Below are 23,269 nucleotides of genomic sequence, written 5' to 3' on the forward strand. Positions count from 1 at the left end.
TCTTTGTGACCCCATGGACTGCAGCAGGCCAGGCTTCCCTGTCTTTCACCATCTCCTGGAGTTTCTTCAAACTCATGTCCATCGAGTCGGTGATGCCATCTAACCACCTCATCCTCTGTCCTTCTCCTCCTGCCTTCAATCTTTCCCAGCAACAGGGTCTTTTCCAATGAGTCTGCTTTTTGCATCAGGTGGCCAGAGTATTGGAGCTTCAACTTCAACACCAGTCCTTCCAGTGAATATTCAGAGTTGATTTCCTTTAGGATTGACTGGTTTGATCTCCTTGCTGTCCAAGGGACTCTCAAGAGTCTTATCCAGCACCACAGTTCAAAAGCATCAATTCTTCAGTGCTCAGCCTTTTTTATGGTCCAACTCTCACATCCATATGTGACTACGGGAAAAACCATTGGATAACGTATTACATGTATTTTCTTTATGTCTTGGTTTATGTCCAAATCTCTCCTCTTCTTTTCTGTGCTGAGCGTACCTAGATTGTATTATTCAGAGAGACGGAAAAGGGGGAAGAAGACTCATGTTTTCTTTTCTTTTTTGTTTTGATCTTTATGGAGTGCCTGCTGGAAGCCGGCCCACTTTGCCAGACACTTTCACAAATGTCTGGTTATTCTCCTGTATAGATGTGAAAAACGAGGCCCAGAGAGGTTAAGAAATATGTCAAGTTCACACATCTGAGCCAGTACTGAACCTATGGTTACCTCCTTCAAAAGCTGATGCTGTCTTCACTAAATCCAGAAAGGCTGAGGTGGGGATGGCAGGAAGTGATGGTAACTGGGGTACCAACTGCTCAGATCCTGCATGCCACCGAGCTCGAAGAGTTTGGAAATCTTTCGGGTTGTCTTTAATGGATGCTTCCCTCTCTCCTCCCTGCCTTCTTCCAGCAGCCTCCGGGATTCACATTCCAGGTGATGTCATGGAAGGTGCTGGGAGAGTTTAGCTTTTTAAATCCCCAAGAGAGCTGCCTTAGCCTAGAAAATGGATGGACCTAGTGACTGCTCCCCTCACACTTAGAGACCCAGGGCTTAGGAGGTCAGGATAATTCTATTAGGATGAAGGAGGCAAGAGGTTTAGATTCCTCTCCCCCTTAGTTGCTTCGAGACCAGAAGTGGTGGTGCTGATCCATAGGAGACCCATTCTCTTTGTTATTTTTAATTTATTTTTAAATTGGAGGATAATTGCCCTATAATTATTGTTGGTTTTTGCTGTACAACAGTGTGAGTCAGCTCTCTGTGTATATATATCCCCTCCCTATTGAGCTTCCCTCCCGGCTTCCCCCTTCCCAACTCCTCTAGGTCAACACAGAGAACTCAGCTGAGCTCCCTGTGTTAAACAGCAGCTTCCCACTAGGCGTCTATTTTACACACGGTGGTGAACATTTGTCAGTGCAACTCCCTCAATTCCTCCCACCCTCTGCTTCCTCCTCTGTGTCCACAAGCCTCTTCTTTAAGTCTGTGTCTCTATTCCTGTCCTGCAAATAGGTTCATCAGTACCATTTTTCTAGAGTCCATATATAATATATGCACTAATATACGGTATTTGATCTTCTCTTTCTGACCGACTTCACTCTGTATAGGCAGACTCTAGCTTCATCTACATCACTACAAATGGCCCAATACAGCCTCGCGCTTAAGCTCCCCAAGCCACTCGAGAATAGAGCACCCATCTCTGTTCTCGTGAGTTCCTCCAATCCTCTTGACCAGAGGTTCTGACAATCCTTTCACAAGAACTCATGTAACCTGCAGTGGTCTTTCTCGCTATTCCATCAACCTTCTCTGGGTCATTAAGATAACATCAGACCTGGACCATCTGTAGCTTTCTGAGTCTGAAATTTGGTCCCATGAGACTGGTCACTATCTTTTAGAAGAGACAGTGTGGTTCATGGGGAAGGGCATGGACTTTGGGGTCGGACAAACCTGGGTTTGAATCTAACCTAGATCACATTTTACAGTGACCTGAAGTGTCTGTGTCAGCTTTCTCATCTAGGAAGCAGGGAGCTTGAGTCTTACTCAACAGAGTAGCGATGTCATATGTAAACAACTTGTAGCACCATAGAAGGCCCTTGGTCAATAAGATAATTTCTGAAAGACCAAAATCCCAGGCTCTGAGGTCAGATGGACCTTCCGATTCTGAATCTGTTACTAACCAGCTGTGCAAGCCTGCATAAGTGTCTTAACCTCTCTGACTCTCAGATTTCTTACCTATAATATAGTAATAACTACTCATCTATCTATAATACCTATCTTCTAGGGTCTATGTGAAGATTAAATGAAGTGACCTATGAGAGGGGTTAGTGTAGAACTTGGATACAGTAAGTCTCCTACATAGGAACCTTTAAGTTGCAAACTCACAAAGATGTGAACATGAGTTCCATCAGCATCAGACATGAGTGACACTGCAGCTTGCCCTCCGTCTCCTGTTGCTGACAATCCTTCAGCTCTACCAGCTCCCACCCCTTCTCCCTCCTGTATCAGGAACTCATCTTGTCTGTTCATGCGATGCCAGCCCCTGGATGCCAGCTGCTGTACTGTACTCCTGTACCTTTCAAGGTAGTGCTCTGTAAGATTAAAAATGTTTCCTTTAATATTTTGTGTCTGTTTTTAATGTATTATTTGTGTGAACAGTATTACAAACCTGTTACAGGACAATACTATATGGCCGATTGTGTTAGTTGGGTACCTAGGCTAACTGTTGGACTTAGAACAAGTTGGACTTACAAGTGCTCTCTCGAAATGGAACTCGTTCGTGTGTTGGGGACATAATACATGTGGAAGAGAGTCATAATTTTTCATTCATTAGATTATTAAATATTATACTATTGCAAGTATTATTAAAGTCTTGTAAGCTTTGTTTTTTTGTAGTTTAAGTATTCGCCTGTAGTTTATTTTGTTTTTTCTAAATATGCTATCACATCTGTAAACAATAGGATTTTTGTTTTGGCCTCAACCCTCAATTGCTAACAACTTTTTGTTCTCACATATTGGCTAGGGCTGTCATCACTGTTGTTCAGTTGCTAAGCCATGTCCTGGACCCTTTGTGACTCCATAGCCCACCAGGCTCTCCCGTCCATGGGATTCTGCAGGCAAAAATACTGGAGTGGGTTGCCGTTTCCTTCTCCAACCAGTAGCTTTCATAACGATGCCATATTGCCCACTCCTCATTTAGGAACGAGGGTCTCAGCCCTCAGCTACCAAGACTCTGGGCTACAGAGAGCTCACAGCGACTCCTGCCTGTCTCAGAAGGGAGCTGAGTCGCCCACGGTGACTCCTCCTCTCTGAAGCACCTGGCAATCAGTGACTGATCCATGCGGATACAAAACTCAGCCACCTGGTCTCAGTTTGAGACAGCTCTGTGGGGCCCTCAGAGCTCCATAGCCCTTGTGGCTGGGACCTTGGCTATGACTGCAGCTTAACTTCCCTCCCTGCTCTGCTCAGTCCTGCTTACCTCACTCTTGATAAGCACTGACAAAAATTCTTTCCTTGACTAACCTCCAGTCAGGCTCTTCCGAATCCTCTCGCCAAGTAGACCTGGCCTTCTGGCCTTCTGTGCTCCTCTCTGCATTTGTTCAACTTGGGCAAGAGTCCTGCTACATCAGTTTAGTCAGAATCCCCGCATCCCTCATAGCTGATCATCTTTGATATCTGATCAGGTTCCTCAGCCTGTACCATCCCTCCAAGTGACGTCTGAACATCCTGGCCTATCTTCAGAATCCTTCCTTACCCCTCAGGTTTCCCCTGAAAGATTTTCCATCTACCTACCCTCCATTCTACTCCTTGACAGTTCCCACTTTTCCTGCTCGAATTAGGAGCTGAGCCTCATCTCTCATCTTTTACAAAACCCCATTGTATTGTAATAGCCCCCCTTACATCAAATCTTAGTGTTCTTTTTTTTTTTCCTTAAGATTTTTTTTGATGTGGACTGTTTTTTAAAGCCTTCTTTGAATTTGTTACACTATTGCTTCTGTTTTTTTATGTTTTGGTTTTTTTGGTTGCAGGGTATGTGAGATCTTAGCTCTCTGACCAGAGATCCAGCCTGCACCCCCTCTCCTGCCACCCCACATTGGAATATGAAATATTAACCACTGGACCACCAGGGAAGTTCCTGTCTTACTGTTTTTAGGGTGTCCCTGTTAGCTCAGCTGGAAAAGAATCCGCCTGAAATGTGAAAGACCTGGGTTCAATCCCTGGATTGGAAAGATCCCCTGGAGAAGGAAATAGCAACCCACTCCAGTATTCTTGCCTGGAGAATCCCATGGATTGAGGAGCCTGGCAGGCTACAGTCCATAGGGTCGCAAGAGTCAGACATGACTTAGCAACTAAACCACCAGTAAATATCATGAATTATTTTTTCCTTAATAGTACCATTCTCTAGCGTACTTCCAGTAAGGCTTTTGTATGAAAATATCAGAATCTCAGAATCTTTATCCCCCTCAAGACTTCTCCCGTTCATATTTGAGTCTTCTTTTCAACAGAACAAACCAATTCCCAAGCCCTCATGAGACAAGGAACTCTCTCTACCTTCTATAAGATCCAAATGCCTTTGCAGACAGTTCTAATGATTAGAAAGCTTTAAAAAATAATAGCCAACATTTATGTAGCTCTTTATTTTTTACAGAGTATATCTATAGATCTTATTTCTCCTAAGCCCAGCAAAATCTTGCTAAGGCAAATCTTATTACTATCCCCTTTTTACGGAAGAACAACTCCAAGAAAATCAAAGGAATTAAGCAACTTGCCCAAGATTACTTAAGAGATTGAAATTAGAGATATATATCACTGAATTGGCCCAGTGATAATATATATATATATATATATATATATATATATATTGGGGCTAAGGAGTGTTTAAGAAAACTGAGTTCGGATAACTTTAGTCTTCTTCATCATGCCACTGCATCCTTTTATTTTATTTTCAATGGATCACTTCACACATTTCAGTCACTTTTCTGGCCCCTGGAGACAATTTGACTTCAAGACAACTCATAAATGGTAGAAACATGCTTACTTTGGAGTCCTTGGGTATTCTGGTATACCATGCGTCGACCTAAAAAATATCCACGACCTAAAAGTTGAGAGTTATGTTGTATTCTGTGGGCATTTTTAACACTGGAAGCCAGCATCTCAAATAACCCTGAGAGAAATGCCCAGAGGAGGTGAGGAGGAGATGAAGGGAGGAGCCAGGTTAGATAGAGGTTTTGTAACAACGGGGAAGTAATCTGAACATCAAAAGATTATTGTGAATTAAGGAAAACCAGATATCCCAAGTTAAGGGATTTAGTGCTTTTCTGCATATGATAAGATGCAAGAATCTGGACTCACTGAAACCATTCCTGCCAGATACACTTCACCTATCTGAGCCAATTTCGTGTATTTTTCACATCCTGAGTGCCCTTGGGCTCACTGTAGGGAGCAGCTGCCGTTGACGGCTGCTAGATGGCAAGTGTTCCTTCCTTCCCGAGTTCCCTCAGGCTCAACAGCTGATGTTGGAGCGGGGGACAATCTCTTAAGACTGTGGCATCTCTTGTTTACTGATATGGAAGGAAATATTCCATTTCTCACATGCTGTTTGTTTTTTAATTCTTACCTCTGTCCTATATCTAGGTCACACCATGAGTCAAAATATCTACCTTACGTGATAACATGTTACTTATTCCAGAACACCTGTACCCTGCAACTTCTTTCCCCAGGTTACACTTTCCAACCCTTCTATCCTCCTTTCCGGCTGTGTGTAATGCTGTGATTTATAATAAGCAATCTGTATTTGGTCTTTGTTTCCTTTCCGGCACAGAGTTCCTCAAACCTTTGCAATTTCCTAGGTGATGAGACCAATAAAGGTGTTTTTGTTATGTTAATGAGGTGACTTTTGGACCACACCTAAGGTGACCCGCTGGTTGCCAGGAGGACAGACCCTGTAATTGGAGGACTGGAATTTCCTCAAGGGGGAGGAATGATGGGATGGAGGTTAAGTCCACGGCCAATGGCCAGTGATATAATCAATCATGTCTATGCAATAAGGCCTCCAAGAAAACCTGAAGGACAGGGTTCAGAGAGCTTCTTGCTTGACGGACACAAGGAGATTGTTGAAGAGGGGAGCCTGCAGAAAGCATGCAAGATCTCTACTTTCCCCCCACACCCTGTCTCCCCCCAGCAGATACCCTCTGCATCTCTCTCACTTGTCTGTTTCTGGGTTACATTTTTCTTATAACAAACCACTAATCTAGTGAGTACATTAAAATGTTTCTCTGAATTCTGTGAACTGCTATTGCTGCTGTTCAGTCGCTCAGTCATATCCAACTCTTTGCGACCCCATGGACTGCAGCATGCCAGGCTTCCCGGTCCTTCACTGTCTCCTGAAGTTTGCTCAAACTCTTGTCCATTGGGTCGGTGATGCCATCCAACAATTTCATCCTCTGCCACCCGCTTCTCCTCCTGCCCTCAATCTTTCCCAGCATCAGGGTCATTTCCAATGAGTCAGCCCTTCACATCAGGTGGTTAAAGTATTGGAGCTTCAGCTTCAGCATCAGTCCTTCCAATGAATATTTAGGGTTGATTTCCTTTAGGATTGACTAGTTTGATCTTGCAAACAAATTAAACCCAAGGTGGGGGGGAGTGGTGTTGGAAACTGTCTTTTAGCCAGTTGGTCAGAAGCACAGGTAACAAACTGCACTCGGGATTGACATCTGGACTGGGGACGAGTTGGGACAGGCTTGTGGGACAGAGCCCTGTGGGATCTGATACTATTTCCAGGTAGATAGTGTCAGAATTGAGCTGAATTGGAGAAGGAAATGGCAACCCACTCCAGTGCTCTTGCCTGGAGAATCCCAGGGATGGGGGAGCCTCGTGGGCTTCCGTCTATGGGGTCGCACAGAGTCTGACACGACTGAAGTGACCTAGCCACAGTCAGACGTTCAGCTGTTGTTGAAGTGTGTGGTGGTGTGGGAAGAATCCCCTTAAGTTAGAATAAAGTCAGCATCATGCTGTGGTTACGTGTTTGAGTAATACTCAACTCAACATTGGGTCCACTGACCTGGATGGACTCCATGCATGTGTGCTAAGTCACTTCAGTTGTGTCTGAATTCTGTGCCACCCTATGGGCTCCTCTGTCCATGGGATTCTCCAGGCAAGAATACTGGAGTGGGTTGCCATGCCCTCTTCCTGGGGAATCTTCCTGACAGAGGGATTGAACCAGCAGCTCTTAAGTCTTCTGAATTGGCAGGCAGGTTCTTTACTACTAGCGGCAGCTGGAAATAAACTCCAGTTTGGTAATAATGCTCTTAAAGATGATTCTAGACTCAACCCTAAAAAGGAACAAAATTGGGTCATTCGTAGAGACATGGATGGACCTAGAGACTGTTATACAGAGTGAAGTAAGTCAGAAAGAGAAAAGCAAATATCATATATTAACATATACAGTCTGTGGAATCCAGAAAAATAGTACGGATGATCTTATTTGCAAAGCAGAAATAGAGACACAGACGTGGAGGACAAACATATGCATCTCAAGGGAGGAAGTGGAGGAGTGGAATAAATTGATGGGGAGATTGGGATTGATGTATATACACTATACTATGTATAAAATAGATAACTAATGAAAACATCTTGTATAGCACAGGGAACTCTACTCAACGCTCTGTGGTGACCTGAATGGGAAGGAAATCCAACAAAGAGGAGATACATGTATACATATAGCATACATATACATATAGCAGAATCACTTTGTTGTACAGCAGAAACTAACACATCGATGTAAAGCAACTGTACTCTAATATCAATTCAATAAAAAAATAAAGTCTGTTGTTGGAGCCCACAAACAAACAAACAAAATGTTCCAGAACTTAAGATAATCTGGATGTGATCTGATCAGAGTAGAGTAGTTTAACTAAAGCCCACTGAATTCCAAATCCCCACAATTCAGGTTTTATGTTTGGACACATAACTCCACAGATCTCTTAAGTGTTTGAGAATTCTACTCAACCAGGATAAAAGAGGCTCATGAGAGCGTGTGTTTCTACTTTATTATCTCTCTTAAAGTTTATGTCTTCAAATATGGTCTGGTTATGAGTTAACAATACAAGAACAATCAATAACAGACTCTGAAAAGGAGAGCTCACAACATGTCTATAAAATGAAATTAGCATCATAAAACCACTATGGATTCTGTTTTATTTATTTATTTTGCCTTGGCAAAGGGTGTGGTTATCTTTGTGCACCTAAATTAAAATTGCAGTGTTTTTGGAGTCTGAGTGACTTTTTGGAGGGGGCTGAGCAGAATTCTAGCATTATTTGGGGCCAGCTGCACTGCCTCTGTTTGCAGGAAGAACGTAACAAGAGCTAACGAGTGTCTGGGACTTCCTGTGTGGCTGTAACTGTGCAAAACCTGATACAAATATTTTCTCATTTCATCCTCAGGACAGCCCAGAGGAAGTAGATACAATGACTGAGTCGCTTGCCCAAGGTCATGCATCTCTTTGGAGGGATGGCCAGCAAGTGAGCCCTGGCAGTGAGCTTTCTCAATAATAATGTGACTGTTCGCTCTTCACTCTGCCTGATGTCTGAGCTTATCACCCAGTTGGTTCTGAATTTGAGCAGGGAACAAAGAGAACCTTTTTTGGAGGTGGACCATTTTTAAAGTCTTTGTTGAATTTGCTACAATATTGCTTCTGTTTTATATTTTGGCATTTTGACCAGGAGGCATATGCAACCTTAGCTCCCTGACCAGGGATCGAACCTGCACCCTCTGCACTGGAAGGTAAAGTCTTAACCGTTAGACTGGTCAGGGAAGTCCCAAGAGAAACTCTACTTCTGCAAATACTCACACTCTCAGCAGAAGAGCCTGGAGAGGAGCACAGGTTAGGGATTTATTTCTGTCCCCTGCAACACCATAACTTTCTGTTTCCTGACTGAGATCCATCCTAAACTCCAGACCATTATGAACACCACTGCCACCCCTCCCCCCCCAACTAAAATCCCAGAATAAGCATTATTTTTGTTGTTTAGTTGCTCAGTCATGTCCAATTCTTTGCCACCCCATGGACTATAGCCCCCAGGCTCCTCTGTCCATGGGATTTCCCAGGCAAAAATACCGGAGTGGGTAGCCATTTCCTTCTCCAGGGGATCTTCCCCACCCAGGGACGGAACCCAGGTCTCTTGCATTGGCAGGCAGATTCTTTACCGCTGAGTCACCAGGGAGAAACATTATTAGCTGTTTTAAAAATTATAGGGAAAGAAGAGGAAGAGGGGTGCCGACTAAGGAAAATGTTAGCAATCTAATTTTATAAGACTTATTTTGTCACCTCATTAAAAATGTTTCTTTTGAGGCACAAGTTCAGGAAATCTAGGCAGAGTCTCAGTCTTATAAAGGAACATGGAAGGGCCATTGATTTTTTTTTTTTTTTTTAATATCCCATGTATTTCTTAAATAAGGTAATGAGCAATTTTGTCAACTGCCTTAGAGGATGTGGCCGGGCAGACTATTAGTGAAACATGAAGTGATTCTTTGAGAAGTACACTTTCAAACACCGTTCATAAATATCTGCTGAGGCTTCCGTGGGCTCGTCAGTTGTAAATGCTTCCAGTGACTTTCCTGTGGGAGACGCCTTTTATACTGCCTCGTGGCCCTAATGGAGAACCATTTGGAGGGATTCTTTCCCACACATTGACAACTTGGCTCAAGGAGGAAAGGCCAGAAACCATTTAAAGCTGTTGACGTAGCTTTTTTTAATGGAACTAATAACACTTGCTCTTGAAATGTCATTGCTTATAGTTTCCCATAGACAGTGATTATACATCTAGTGTGTGTACAGCTGATGTGGTCTGGGGTGAGTCTCCATGGCGCCTCCTTCTCTTGCCATTGCGATTTTCCAGTTATGTTTCCAGAATGTCCTGTTAACCGTTTCCCACCTCCTTGTTCACTCTCCCTGAGAAGTGTGAGTAGGCGGGTGAGCACCGTCTTTTATGGGCCAGCAAAGCATGGCATTCCTTTGAGCTCTTGTGTCCTTCTTGTTCCCTGTGATCACTGGTGACTCCTTGTCAAAAAGCAGAGTTTGTCTTTGTTTCCCTAGGAGATCTGGGATGAAGGCAGAGGGCCCAGAATAAAGTTCAGGCGCTGGACAGAAGTGGAATCTGATTGGGTCTCACTGTGACTCTGCAGAAAAAACAGGACAGAGTTGCTCTAGCGAGAACCTTTATTCTCCTGCTCCATCCACTCTTTTTAAAAAACTAATTCATTAATGAGTTCTTGGTTGGGCTGGATCTTCATCGCTACGCACCTCGTTGCCGGGAGTGGGGCAAGCTCTAGTTGCGGTGCTCTGGCTCCTTGGTGTGGTGGCTTCTCCTGTTGCGGAGTACGGGCCATACGGTGCTTGGGCTTCAGTAGCTGAGGCTCTTGAGCTTAGTTGCTCCACTGCATGGGGGATCTTCCTGGACCAGGGATTGAACCTGTGTCCCCTGCATTGGCAGGCAGCTTCAACTTAACCACTGGACCACCAGGAAGTCCCTCCATCCACTCTTACTTCTATGGTGAAAACCACTGAGAATCCATGGCCTTTTTGTCCCCCTCCAACGATGTGCATGGGACCTAAGTCTCTGATTTCCTGCTCTCATCTTAACATGGTGGGTGTGTGCAGGGACCCTGGACTCTGATGGTTCAGGTTCAAATTCCTGCTTCTACCTCATGTTGGAGCACTTCAGCCTCTTCACCTTAACCTCTCTATTCCTGGATTCCTTCATTCACAAGATAGCAATAATAGGTCTAGCGTTAGGAAGTTCTAAGCCAGTAGTGCCATGAAACCAAACAGACCAGAATATGAACTTTATCATTGCCAGTTACTAATTTTCTAACCTTGAATATACTGAGTCTATAAAATTGGTGTATTAATAACAATATTATCGATTCTATAGGATTTGGGTTGAGGATTGATGAAGATTATCTATGCTCTGTACTTAGGACAGTGCTTAGCATATGTGCACTCAACAAATAATAATATATATATATATCTTTAACTTTTTATTTTTATTGGAGTATAGCTGGTTAACAATGTTGTGATAGTTTCAGGTGGACATCAAAGAAACTCAGTCATACATATACATGTGTCCATTCTCCCCCAAACTCCCCTCCTTCCAGGCTACCACATCACATTGAGCAGAGTTCCCTGTGCTAGACAGCAGATCCTTGTTGCTCATCCATTTTAAATATAGCAGTGTGAACATGTCCACCTAAGCTCCCTAACTATCCCTCCCCCTAAGTCTTCCCCTACAACAACCGTAAGTTCCGTCACTCAACAAATAGTACTTTTTTCTTTCTTTTTGGCCTTACTGCATGCCTTAGGGAATCTCAGTTCCCTGAACAGGGATGAACCTGGGCCCACTGAGTCCTAGCCACTGGACCACCAGGGAATTCTCAAATGGAAATTTCATTTAATGATCAATTGTTGTTAGTTTATTTATTTATTTAATCTAAGAGCATGGTGGCGGTGGTTTAGTCACTAAGGTGTGTCTCACTCTTGGGATCCCATGGACTGTAGCCCGCCAAGCTCCTTTGTCCATGGAGTTTTTCAGGCAAGAATACTGGAGTGGGTTGTCATTTCTTTCTCCAGGGTATCTTCTGGACTTGAGGATTGAACGCAAGACTCCTGCATTGCAGGCAGATTCTTTACAGTCTGAGGCACCAGGGAAGCCCCACTAGCATGGTGGTGGCATCCAATTTGACACCAGGGAGCTTAGTGGAGAAAGTACCACTAACTTCAGTCAAATAGAGGGGCTGCTGGCCTTTGGGGAAAACAGGGGAGGGGACGCAGGGAGAAGGGGAGGGGCAGCGATCACCGAGCTGAGAGTAGCTGGGGAAGCTGCCGCCAGAATGTCTACAAACAGGCGCCCTGTGTGCGCCACCTCTAGCCCAGGGACGTCTGAAAACCACAGCTAATCATCGACCTCCACCGCACCGGTTCCAGGTTGAAACGTGAGCCCCATAGGTGCCAAGATAATGTTCACAAGCCCCACCGGCCCCCGGGGGCGCGGGCTTGAGGCCAGAGCCTGCACAGACTGTGAGAGCAGCTCGCAGGCTGTAACAGAGGCAGCCTTAACTCCCATCCCAGGGCGGAGTGGGAGTGTGTGTGCGCGCTGGGATACACACCGGCCGGCTCACGTTTATAATGTGCCACCGTCTGTCTCTCCAGGAGGAATGGATTAATAATTTACGTAAGGCATTTAATTAAAAATATGTCATCACCTCATTAATGTCTTCTCTGAGGATGCATCATTATTCTCTTACGCTAATACAAGTGATGAGCCCGCCCGCCCACGCAGCCACATGCTCGCCTGTGGCTGCAGGTGCGAAAGGAGGGGGCGGCCTGAGAGTGGGGAGGGGGCTGCTGTCATCTGGCCCCGGTAGTTTCTACTCCAATGTGTCAAGAAGGACTACCTTCCCCTCCACTCTCCCTGTTCGATTTCTTTTCCGAGCTCAGCCCTGTAAGGGTCAGACCCTGGCCCCCGTGGTGGGGAGTCAGGGTCCCGTTGCCTCTGACGCCCTGGGTCCTTCTGAACAGCATCTCTCCACTAGCTCAGGAGAGGGTGTGGAAGCCCCACAGCGGGACAGTCCCCAGCCCCACGTTTCCTTTCCAATGTAAGTACAAGGAAGCAGAAAGGAGCACAGAGGGGCCCCAGAAGAAGGGCCATGAATTATGCATCTCTCAGTCCAGGCTCACAGCGCCTCCTCTTTTCTGTCCTGAAAGGCAGCCAGTGGAAAAGGCGCCTTATTCACTGGTTGAATTGCTGCATATGAATGGCTAGGGGATCCATTTCAAAGCCGCTGCTTAGAATGTGTCTATTAAAAAAAAAAAAAAAAAGCAGTCCAATTTATTTCAGAAGCTCCACTAGAAATGAATGAGGGCTCTTGCCTCTCTGCTGGCTATTAAAAAAGCTTCACTTCTCACAGAGCAACTGTTTTAATTAAATCAATAATTATGTTTTATTGAATTCAGTGCTCTTCTACCAAAAAATCAGCACAGAGCCTCTCGCTTTTTGAAAACTTAATTTAGGCCAGTAGTGGGTTGCTGGAGGGAGGGTGACTGGGGAAGGAGGGGTTGGGGGAGAGAATAGGAGCAGAAAGGGGCTATTTCCTTTACCTGTTACAATGTATCCTTCCACTTCCCTCGTCCCCCCTCCCCTCCCCCTCCGATTTACTCAACCAGCAGTTGAGAAAGGCACCCGTGGGAGTCCCCTTTCAGTTCATCCAAGAAGGGGGTAGATTTCAGGGCCTTGAGACAACCAGCAGAAGTGTTCCGGTCTTCGCTCTTTCTGGCTGCTTCTAGCTGAAGGCTGCCTCTAGCTTATTTCTCCACATTTAATAATGGGTAGAGCCTTTGGTCGGAGAAGGCAATGGCACCCCACTCCAGTACTCTTGCCTGGAAAATCCCATGGACAGAGGAGCCTGGTAGGCTGCAGTCCATGGGGTCACGAAGAGTAGGACACGACTGAGCGACTTCACTTTCACGTTTCACTTTCATGCATTGGAGAAGGAAATGGCAACCCACTGCACTGTTCTTGCCTGGAGAATCCCAGGGACGGGGGAGCCTGGTGGGCTGCCGTCTATGGGGCAGCACAGAGTCGGACACGACTGAGCAACTTCCCTTTCACTTTTCACTTTCATGCATTGGAGAAGGAAATGGCAACCCACTCCAGTGTTCTAGCCTGGAGAATCCCAGGGACGGGGGAGCCTGGTGGGCTGCCGTCTATGGGGCAGCACAGAGTCGGACACGACTGAAGCGACTTAGCAGCAGCAGAGCCTTTGGTGCCTGTTTTTTTTTTTTTTTTTAAACTACATGTTTAGGCTAGGTTAGGGTGGCACTAGTGGTAAAGAACCCTCCTGCCAATGCAGATTGGAGAGACTCAGGTTCGATCCCTGAGTCGGGAAGATGCCCTAGAGGAGGGCATGGCAACCCACTCCAGTATTCTTGCCTGGGAAATTCCACGGACAGAAAGGAGACTGGTGGGCTACAGTCCGTAGGGTCGCAGAGACACAGACACTACTGAAGTGACTTTGCACAGGGATTATTGCAGTAGCCTCCTAACTGGATTTCCTCCTTGTGTTCTGAGGTCTCCCTTAACTTCAGACTCTTAAGTTAAGCTGTCTGAAAAGTAGATCTGATCCCATTACCTTTCTCCTTGCCGACTGCAACTGCCCGCTCTGCCCCCCCCACCCCCGCCACCCAAAAACTGTACAGTGTGAAAGTTAAGAGTTCATGTCTTATTTAGTGGACATTCTGAAAACTTCAAGCTTGGGAAGACTAGACTCTCATATCACTCTAAGGGACTGCTCCAAAGAGGCAAGGGAGGAGCCAGGACATATAGGAGATTTTGCAACGAAGACCAGGTAGTTGGGAACATCAAAAGATTACTGACAAAGAAAACTAGACATCTCAAGTTAATGAATTTAGTGCTTTTCTATAGGAAGATGGAGGGGCTTCCCTGGCAGCTCAGTGGTGAAGAATCTGCCTGCAGTGCAGGAGATGCAGGAGACTTGGGTTTGATCCCTGGAGTTTGATCCCTGGGTTGGTAAGATTCCTTGGAGAAGGAAATGGCAACCCACTCCAGTGTTCTTGCCTGGGAAATCCCATGGACAGAGGAGCCTCGTGGGCTACAGTCCTTGAGGTTGCAAAGAGTTGGAAATGACTGTGTGATTGAACACACAGAAACATGGAAGAGTCTGGGCTCCCTGAAATCATTCCTTTGATGTGCACCTCAGCTCTCTGGGCCAGTGTCCAGTGTTTTCTCATCCTGAGTTTCCTCAGCGTGCGCTGTTGTGGGGGCGGCTGCAGCATCTGACTGCTAGATGGGGGGCGGCGAGGCATCCTGCCTATTGATTCCACCTGGGCTCACCATCAGGGTGGCTGTAACATGATGGCTTGATGGCTGCAAATCCTTTGGTTACTGGAGTGGCAGGCAACATTTTTCATTCGCATCCGTTGTCTCTTCCGTGACTGCCCATTGTTCTAGGTTACAAACTCATTTGCTTAATCCAAGCTGGGCAGGTAACATAAATGAGTGAGCAGGCAGCATGGGGTCTCTGCCAAACTGAAGAGAAGCATTCCGTGGTCTAAAAGGTGTGGCTGAAGGTCAGACAGTTCAGTTGTTCAGTCGTGCCCAACTCTTTGCGACCCCATGGACTTCAGCACACCGGGTTTCCCTGTCCATCACCAGCTCCTGGAGCTTGCTCAAACTCATGTCCATTGAGTCGGTGATGCCATCCAACCATCTCAACCTCTGTCATCCCCTTCTCTCACCTTCAATCTTCCCCAGCATCAGGGTCTTTTCCAATTAATCAGCTCTTCGAAACAGGTGGCCAAAGTATTGGAGCTTCAACTTCAGCATCAGTCCTTCCAATGAATATTCACGACTGATTTCCTTTAGGATGGACTTATTTGATTTCCTTGTAGTCGAAGGGACTCTCAAGAGTCTTCTCCAACACCACAGTTCAAAAGCATCAATTCTCTGGCGCCCAGCTTTTTTATAGTCCAACTCTCACATCCATACATGACTACTGGAAAAGCCATAGCTTTGACTAGATGGACTTTTGTCAGTAATGTAACATCTCTGCTTTTTAATATGCTGTCTAAGTTTGTCATAGCTTTTCTTTCAAGGAGCAAGTGTCTTTTAATTTCATGGCTGCAGTCACCATGTGCAATGATGTTGGAGCCCAAGAAAATAAAGTCTGTCACTGCTTCCTTTGTTTCCCCATCTATTTGCCATGAAGTGATGGGACTGTATGTCATGATCTTTGTTTTTTGAATGTTGAGTTTTAAGCCAGCTTTTTCACTCTCCTCTTTCATCTTCATCAAGAGGCTCTTTAGTTCCTCTTCACTTTCTGCCATAAGGGTGGTATCATCTGCATATCTGAGGTTATTGATATTTCTCCTGGCAATCTTGATTCCAGCTTGCACTTCATCAAGTCTGGCATTTCACATGATGTATTCTGCATATAAATTAAATAAGCAACATGACAATATACAGCCTTGACTGTACTCCTTTCCCAATTTGGAACCAGTCAGTTGTTCCATGTCCAGTTCTAACTGTTGCTACTTGACCTGCATACAGGTTTCTCAGGAGGCAGGTATTCCCATCTCTTTAAGAATTTTCCACAATTTGTTGTGATCCACACAGCCAGAGGCTTTGGCATAGTCAATGAAGCAGAAGTAGATGTTTTTCTGTAATTCTCTTGCTTTTCCTATGATCCAGCGGGTTGGCAATTTGATCTGGTTCCTCTGCCTTTTCTAAATCCAGCTTGAACATCTGGAGGTTCTCGGTTCATATACTGTTGAAGCCTAGCTTGGAGAATTTTGAGCATTACTTTGCTAGCATGTGAGCATTACTTTGCTAGTTAAGCTCCCACTAGGCAGCTAAGCTGCCCTGTGGAAACAGCCCCATGTTGCCAGCTATTTTTTTTGCCCCCCAACAAAGCCTGGAAATCTTGACTTTTCTGTGAAATCTGTCAAGTTTTAAATATTGTCTACTATGTTAAATAAAATAATTTGTTCAAAATATTCACTATACCGTCTTACCAGGAAGAGCTATATTACCAAGCCCATTGACATGGGACTTGGTTACATGCCATGGCTGCCCAGTGAAACGAGGGTGAATTTGATGTGTGTGGCTGAGCAGCAGCTTTAAGGACCGTTGCCGGGGATGTTGCATCATTTTTTGTCCTGTGCTCCAAGAATACACACCCCACCCAGACAGGCTCTGTTCCCTCGGCTTGTGTGTCAGAATAACAGTCTGTGGAGTTAAGCTGGCATCAACCTTCAACAGACATGGTCATGAGCAAGAAAGAAAGTGCAATGTTGTTGAAAGCCACTGAGATTCTGGGTCCTTTGTTACTGTACGCACACTAAGTGATGCCTTGACTAATTGAAAAACTATTTTGAAAGCCTGGTGAAAATTAATGACTATAAATCTATGTCATCAATTTTCAACCTGTGCTTTACAGGACAAAGTCTACTTTCTGATCACGACATGTGGAGCCCTTTCCTAGCTAGGCAGGCTCAACTGCCTTGACCTTGGCCCTCCACTCGCTGTTTCAGCATTCCTTACAGGTCACTTTGCACCATGGGTGTTTTGCATATGCGTGCACAAGCTGTAGTCTTTGTCCCAATTATCCTCCTTCTTCTTTTTGGCTAAATCCTCACCTTTAAGATGCAGCTCAATTTCTACCCTCTTTGAATCCACTGTCTTGCCCTTACTTCACCCTGTTCTTTGGTAGAATTATTCCCCTTGCACTTACTTGCAGAACACACTGTTCATATTTCATATCTCTTATGACTCATGATTGTAATTATAGTTTTTTTTTTTCCTTTTTTCTTTGATCTATCTTTCCCCACTAGAATTGTGAGCTCTTTGATGGCAGGATCTGTGCTGGTCTTTACTGCTGATCCCCAACAGTGTTAAGTGAGTGAATGAAAGTTTCCCAAGAAGCAGAGAATGGACCAGTGTGTCTATCAGGGGTCTCACCAAAACTGCACATATTCCTGAATATAATAGGTTATACCAAATCTTCAAAAGAAGTCTGAAATGTTCCTAGGCTTTACAAGAATAGAACTTTAGGTCAACCCAGACACATGTTAGGAGAGTGGTTAGAATTTTAATTCAAATGGGGTGCAGAAGTATTCTAAAAGTTTGAAGCACATAGACCAATATTATCTCCCTTGGCCTGCAGCAGCTTGAAGCAGGGTTTCAGTTCCCAGCCAGAGATCGCATTGAGAGAGCTGAATCCGATCCACCAGACCAGTGGTCAGTGACAAGGCCCTGGCCCTTTGGCTCTGCAGAAAAGATTTCCCACAAAGATGCAAAGTGGTGAAAGAAGTAAAGTGCGCAGCAGGAGGAGAGTACAGGACGTGTGGACAGACACGTGGGTGGACTGAGAGAGGGAGTCGCGTCCTAATGGGAGTTTAAATCACTTGCTCGGGGTGTTTCTTCAGGGTTTCCTTTGGCCAGCCATCTTGCTTTGCCTGTTCTGAGTCCATATTTGGTTTACCTCAGAATCCTCCCGTGTGTGTATGCAAGCATTTCTCAGCCCAGATGGATTCTGGGGAAGAGGCTCGTGGGTAAACTTGACATCACTCCCCTTTTGAGTCCCAAGGAGCTTTCTAGTCAGTAAGATCTCCTTAATCTCGAAAATGAGAAAGATGTGGTCTCTCTTCTCTTATCTGAGCAGGGCCGTCTCCTCTCTTGATTGTTCTGCTAGTGATACTTTGGAGTTTCTCTCCACAGGGAATGAACTCCAGATGCTTTCCCTGGTGGGGGCCCATCTACTTCCTGCCTCGAAGATAACATGGCTTTTATGTCCCTTCAGAAGTTCACGCAAAGGATCATAATGAATAGATCTCATAAGCGGGAGAAATATCATATGTTCAAAAAGAGTCTTACTTTTCAGGACAGGAATAAGGGTAGCCCGTGACTTGTGAGGCAAAATGAAAAATTATTTATGTGGAAGAAGCAGCTATCCTAAAGGAATGGTTTAAGAAACTTCTTAAACTAGGTGACTCTTCTGGCTTCCACTGGAGTAGGAAATGGCAACTCACTCCAATATTCTTGCCTGGAAAATTCCATGGACAGAGGAACCTGTGGGCTACAGTCCATGGGGCGGCAATAAGTCAGACACAACTAAGCAACTGGTCATGCGCACGCACACTTGGCTTCCGTCCTGAACTCTTGAATGTCTCTGTTAGGCAGGCAGGTGCGACCTTTCTTGGTCTGATGAAAGCGGCCCCTTCCAGTGCCTTCAGTAAGCAGAGCTGGTCCTGGAGAGGGGTGGACAGATGTATGCAGGAACCACAGGGGTCTTCTAGGGACAAAAGGGAACAAGATGTGTGGTTCTTCTCCTGGGAGGTTCTGCAATCTTAGAATCTCTCTTTGTAAAATTATTATTATTATTATTTTAATTTTGGATACACTGTTAGACTAGCAGCATTTTAGTTTGTAGACCAGGGAGTGAATTCAGGCCCCTAGCAGTGGAAGTGTGAAGTCCTACCCACAGGACTTCCAGGGAATTCCCTGGAACATCTCTCTTGACTTGAGAAAGTTTCTATAGAGATTATTGGAAGGAAAACACTTAGAGGCCCCATAATATAGCTTATCATGAGGGCCGGAGCCAATAACCAGGGCCTAGATGTTTATTCCAGGAGGGTGGGTCTCCAAAGCCTGAAGCTCTTCTGGGCTTAGCCACCCTGATGAAGTGATATTATTTTGAGCTCCATGGCTGAGGGTGTTCTTAAAAAAAGCTGTAATCTTGGATATACGAGCCTGGGACTATTGCAGAGTCCCTGGATTTACCCGAGGACATCATTGCAGCGATGGATAAGAACACATCTTCCTGGAGAGAACCAGTTTTCACTAGTGACACTGTTCAGAAACTAGAAAAAATGACCACCCCACACTTGCTAGAGAATCGACCACGGATTATCTACTTCCTCCACCCGGCATTTGGAACAAGGGATTGAACTTTCTGGACTGAATACACTCCTAGTTTCTCAGTTCTTTCACGGGAAGTGACGTGGGTGTGTGATAAGACATTGATTTTCTTGTTAATATTTGCCAGACATGATTCCAGACACTTTTCATGTAATTCTTGGGCTTCGCAGGTGGTTTAGTGGTAAAGAATCTGCCTGCAACGCAGGAGATGCAACACAAGGGATGTGGGTTTGATCCCTGGGTGGGAAGATCCCCTGGAGGAGGGCATGGCAACCCACTCCAGTATTCTTGCCTGGGAAATCCCATGGACAGAGTAGCCTGGGGGCTACAGTCCATGGGGTCGCAAAGAGACAGACACGACTTAATGTCTAAAGCATAACAACAACATGCAATTCTTATCACAATTCTCTACGGGAGGTAGTCATAATTCTTATTTAACAGACGAGGAACTTGAGGTACAGAGAGGTTAAATAGCTTGCCCAAAGTCACACAGCTGGTAAATTTTTTTTGCACAAGCCTTCAAATCTGGGCATTAACTGGGAAAATAAAAGTAGCCGTGTCTGTCCCTGAAACTAATGAAAAGGGTCATGTGGGTTACATTAAATGTGAAATGCAATTCAGTGATTCAGCTCAATCCAATCCAATTCAATGAACAAATTTATACTGAGCAGCAACTCTTTTTCTATTATTACAATGACTTAGGGATTCAAAGAACAAACTACACCCTTTTGTTCTTGGCCAAAGGCAATTTTAGGCTTTGTTTAGATAGCAATCTGAACTTGGTGGGAAAACTGCGCTTATTTAAAGTTGCTATATGGCAAAACCAATACAATATTGTAAAGTTAAAAAATAAAAAAAACAAGTGTGAAAAAAAAAATAAAGTGAAAGTGAAGTCGCTCAGTCGTGTCTGACTCTTAGTGACCCCATAGACGGCAGCCTACCAGGCTCCCCCGTCCCTGGGATTCTCCAGGCAAGAACACTGGAGTGGGTTGCCCTTTCCTTCTCCAATGCATGAAAGTGAAAAGTCAAAGTGAACTCGCTCAGTCGTGTCCGACTCTTAGCGACCCCGTGGACTGCAGCCTACCAGGCTCCTCCATCCATGGGATTTTCCAGGCAAGAGTACTGGAGTGGGGTGCCATTGCCTTCTCTCGTGTTTATTTAAGGAAATACTATATTCTGTGTGTTCAGTTGTGTCCAACTCTTTGTTACCCCGTGGATTGTGGTCTGCCAGGCTTCTCAGTCCATAAGATTTTCCAGGCAAGAATACTGGAGTAGTTGCTATGCCCTCCAGGGGATCTTCCCGATCCAGGAATCCAACTTGAGTCTTTTGTGTCTCCTGCACTGTCAGGCGAATTCTTTACCACTGAGCCACCTGGGAAGCCCCTTATTTAAGAAAAATTGCATTGGAAAAAAAAAAAGAACAGCCCTTATGATGCCTCCCACATAAGAAAACAAGTAACAACCTTACTGCTGACAGGCATCTGCATAAAAGGAAGCATAAGACAGGGTAGGGCCAGGCATCCCTGCAAGGAAGCGCTCTACAGACACATGTTTAAAAGCTCCTCTCATTAAGGTGTTTTCAAACTGTGACCACTGCTGAGAGCTCTCCTGCAGCTCGGAATCCTTCCTTGATGCTAAGTGGGTGCTCAGGAAAATCAGACTGATTTGCTATCTTTATGGAGTAGCAAGTATATGTGTGTCTTTAATCTGCTTGGTCTGCTCTGACAGAATATCAGAGACTGGGTGGCTAATAAAAAACAGAATTTGTTCATTTCCTTCTCCGTAGCTGGGAAGCCTGTTAAGCCCAAGATCAAGCTGTGAGTAGATTCTGTGTCTGGTGAGAACCCACTCCCTGGTGAGCAGACAGCTGTCTTTTCACTTTGTCCTCACATGGCGGAAGGGGTGAGGGAGCTCTCTGGAGTCTCTTTTACAAGGGCACTAATCGCATTCACGAGAGCTCCAACCTCGTGGCCTCATTGGCTTCCAAAGACCCCACCTCCCAAAACCATCATCTTGGGGTTAGGTTTCACCATATGAATTTTGGTGAGCAGGTGAAACGTTTGGCGTCACTTCAGTGGGCTCGGAGGAGCTCCAGTACCACAGTGATAGCACAGAAAGAATTCAGTGAGAGGCAAAGTGATAGAAGATGTGATGTGTTAGAATAGGATGCTTGTAAGGTTTATAAGCAGGTGGGCAAGAGGATGCTGTGCTCCTGGAACTTACTGGCTTACAGTTTTATAATCAAAAAGTGGGGACTGGAGAAGACCTTCTTTGTCTTTCTTGAGAGGATGTCATGCTTCCATCATCAACTCCTCCTCCAGACTGAGCAGGGGAGTTTCCTTGTCCCTACATGGTTTCTTGTTCCTATGTGGTTGAAATAAAACATTGGAATAGATCTGATTCTTGTTTATGGCAGTAACCAATTCAAGTTATTAAGAAGTATCATTGATGAGGGTAAGAGATCATTTGGTGGCTCAGAGGTTAAAGCCTCTGCCTGCAATGCGGGAGACCTGGGTTCAATCCCTGGGTCAGGAAGATCCCCTGGAGAAGGAAATGGCAACTCACTCCAGTATTTTTGCCTGGAGAATCCCATGGACAGAGGAGCCTGGAGTGCTACAGTCCACGGGGTCGCAAAGAGTTGGACATGACTGAGCGACTTCACTTTCACTTCAGTCCAACAAGTCAGCAGGGCTTCTGAGGTGGCTTAGTGGTAAACGAATCTGCCTGCGATGTAGGAGATGCAAGAGATGGGGGCTCCATCCCTGGGTAGGGAAGATTCCCTGGAGAAGGGAATGGCAACCCATTCCAGTATTCTTGCCTGGGGAATCCCATGGACAGAGGAGCCTAGTGGGCTACAGTCCATGGGGTCACAAAGAGTTGGACACGACTGAGTGACTGAGCACACACAGATGATTGTTTTTCATGTGTACAGAGAGCGGGTCCTAACTTACTGATCTCACTGGGAAGGAGGTGGGTCTCATGCCACCATTGTTCAATTGTTTTGGGGGCTTGTCTTGTGCTTCTGTTGCATGGTTTTGTTGCTAAATGAGCCTGCTGGGTTTTGAGGTTAAGCAAACCTGGTCTTTTGGGTAATCATTAACTTACAGGGGTCTCCCACATTTTTTCTACTTATAATGTCCTAGTGGGATTAACCGTTTAATCACTTACTTTGTCCCTTTACTCTATCCCTATCAGGGAGACACAAACATCCAGTCCATAGCAATGTGTGTGTGTGTGAACCAGAGTGAGAGACAGACAGAGAGTCATCTTTCTGGGGCAGCACTCTCTGACCTGCAGCTGGTGGAAACGATGTAGCTTAGCTTCCTAGAATAGTGCCTGGTTGCATGGTGAAGATCCAGCTTATTATGGTAGGGGTTCACAAATTATTTTTTAAAGAACAAGATGCTAAGTATGTTAGGCTTTGCAGGTCTTACAGTCTCTGTTGCAACTACTCAACTCTGCCATTGTACTGTAAAAGCAGCCATAGACAATATGTCAGTGAATGAGCATGACTATATTCCAATAAAACTTTATTTATAAACACAGACAGTGGGCCAGATTTACCCATAGGCCCTCATTTGCTGATCCCTACTTTAGATCCTTCAGCTCCAGGCCTGTCAGGAGTGGGGGAAGAAGGATCCAGAGCTTCATGCAGTGGTGACTCAAGGAGAGTGATAGCGGGAAGATGAATGTGATATAGGGTTAAGTTTTATTTCTTGAGTACCTGGAATTAGCCACATACAGGGAAGTGAAGGTATCACTTGCTTTTATACGTGGGTTTTGGACAGAGTTAGGGAAGATAT

The sequence above is a fragment of the Bos taurus genome, chromosome 21 (assembly GCF_002263795.3).
Source record: "Bos taurus isolate L1 Dominette 01449 registration number 42190680 breed Hereford chromosome 21, ARS-UCD2.0, whole genome shotgun sequence".
Lineage (NCBI taxonomy): Eukaryota > Metazoa > Chordata > Mammalia > Artiodactyla > Bovidae > Bos > Bos taurus.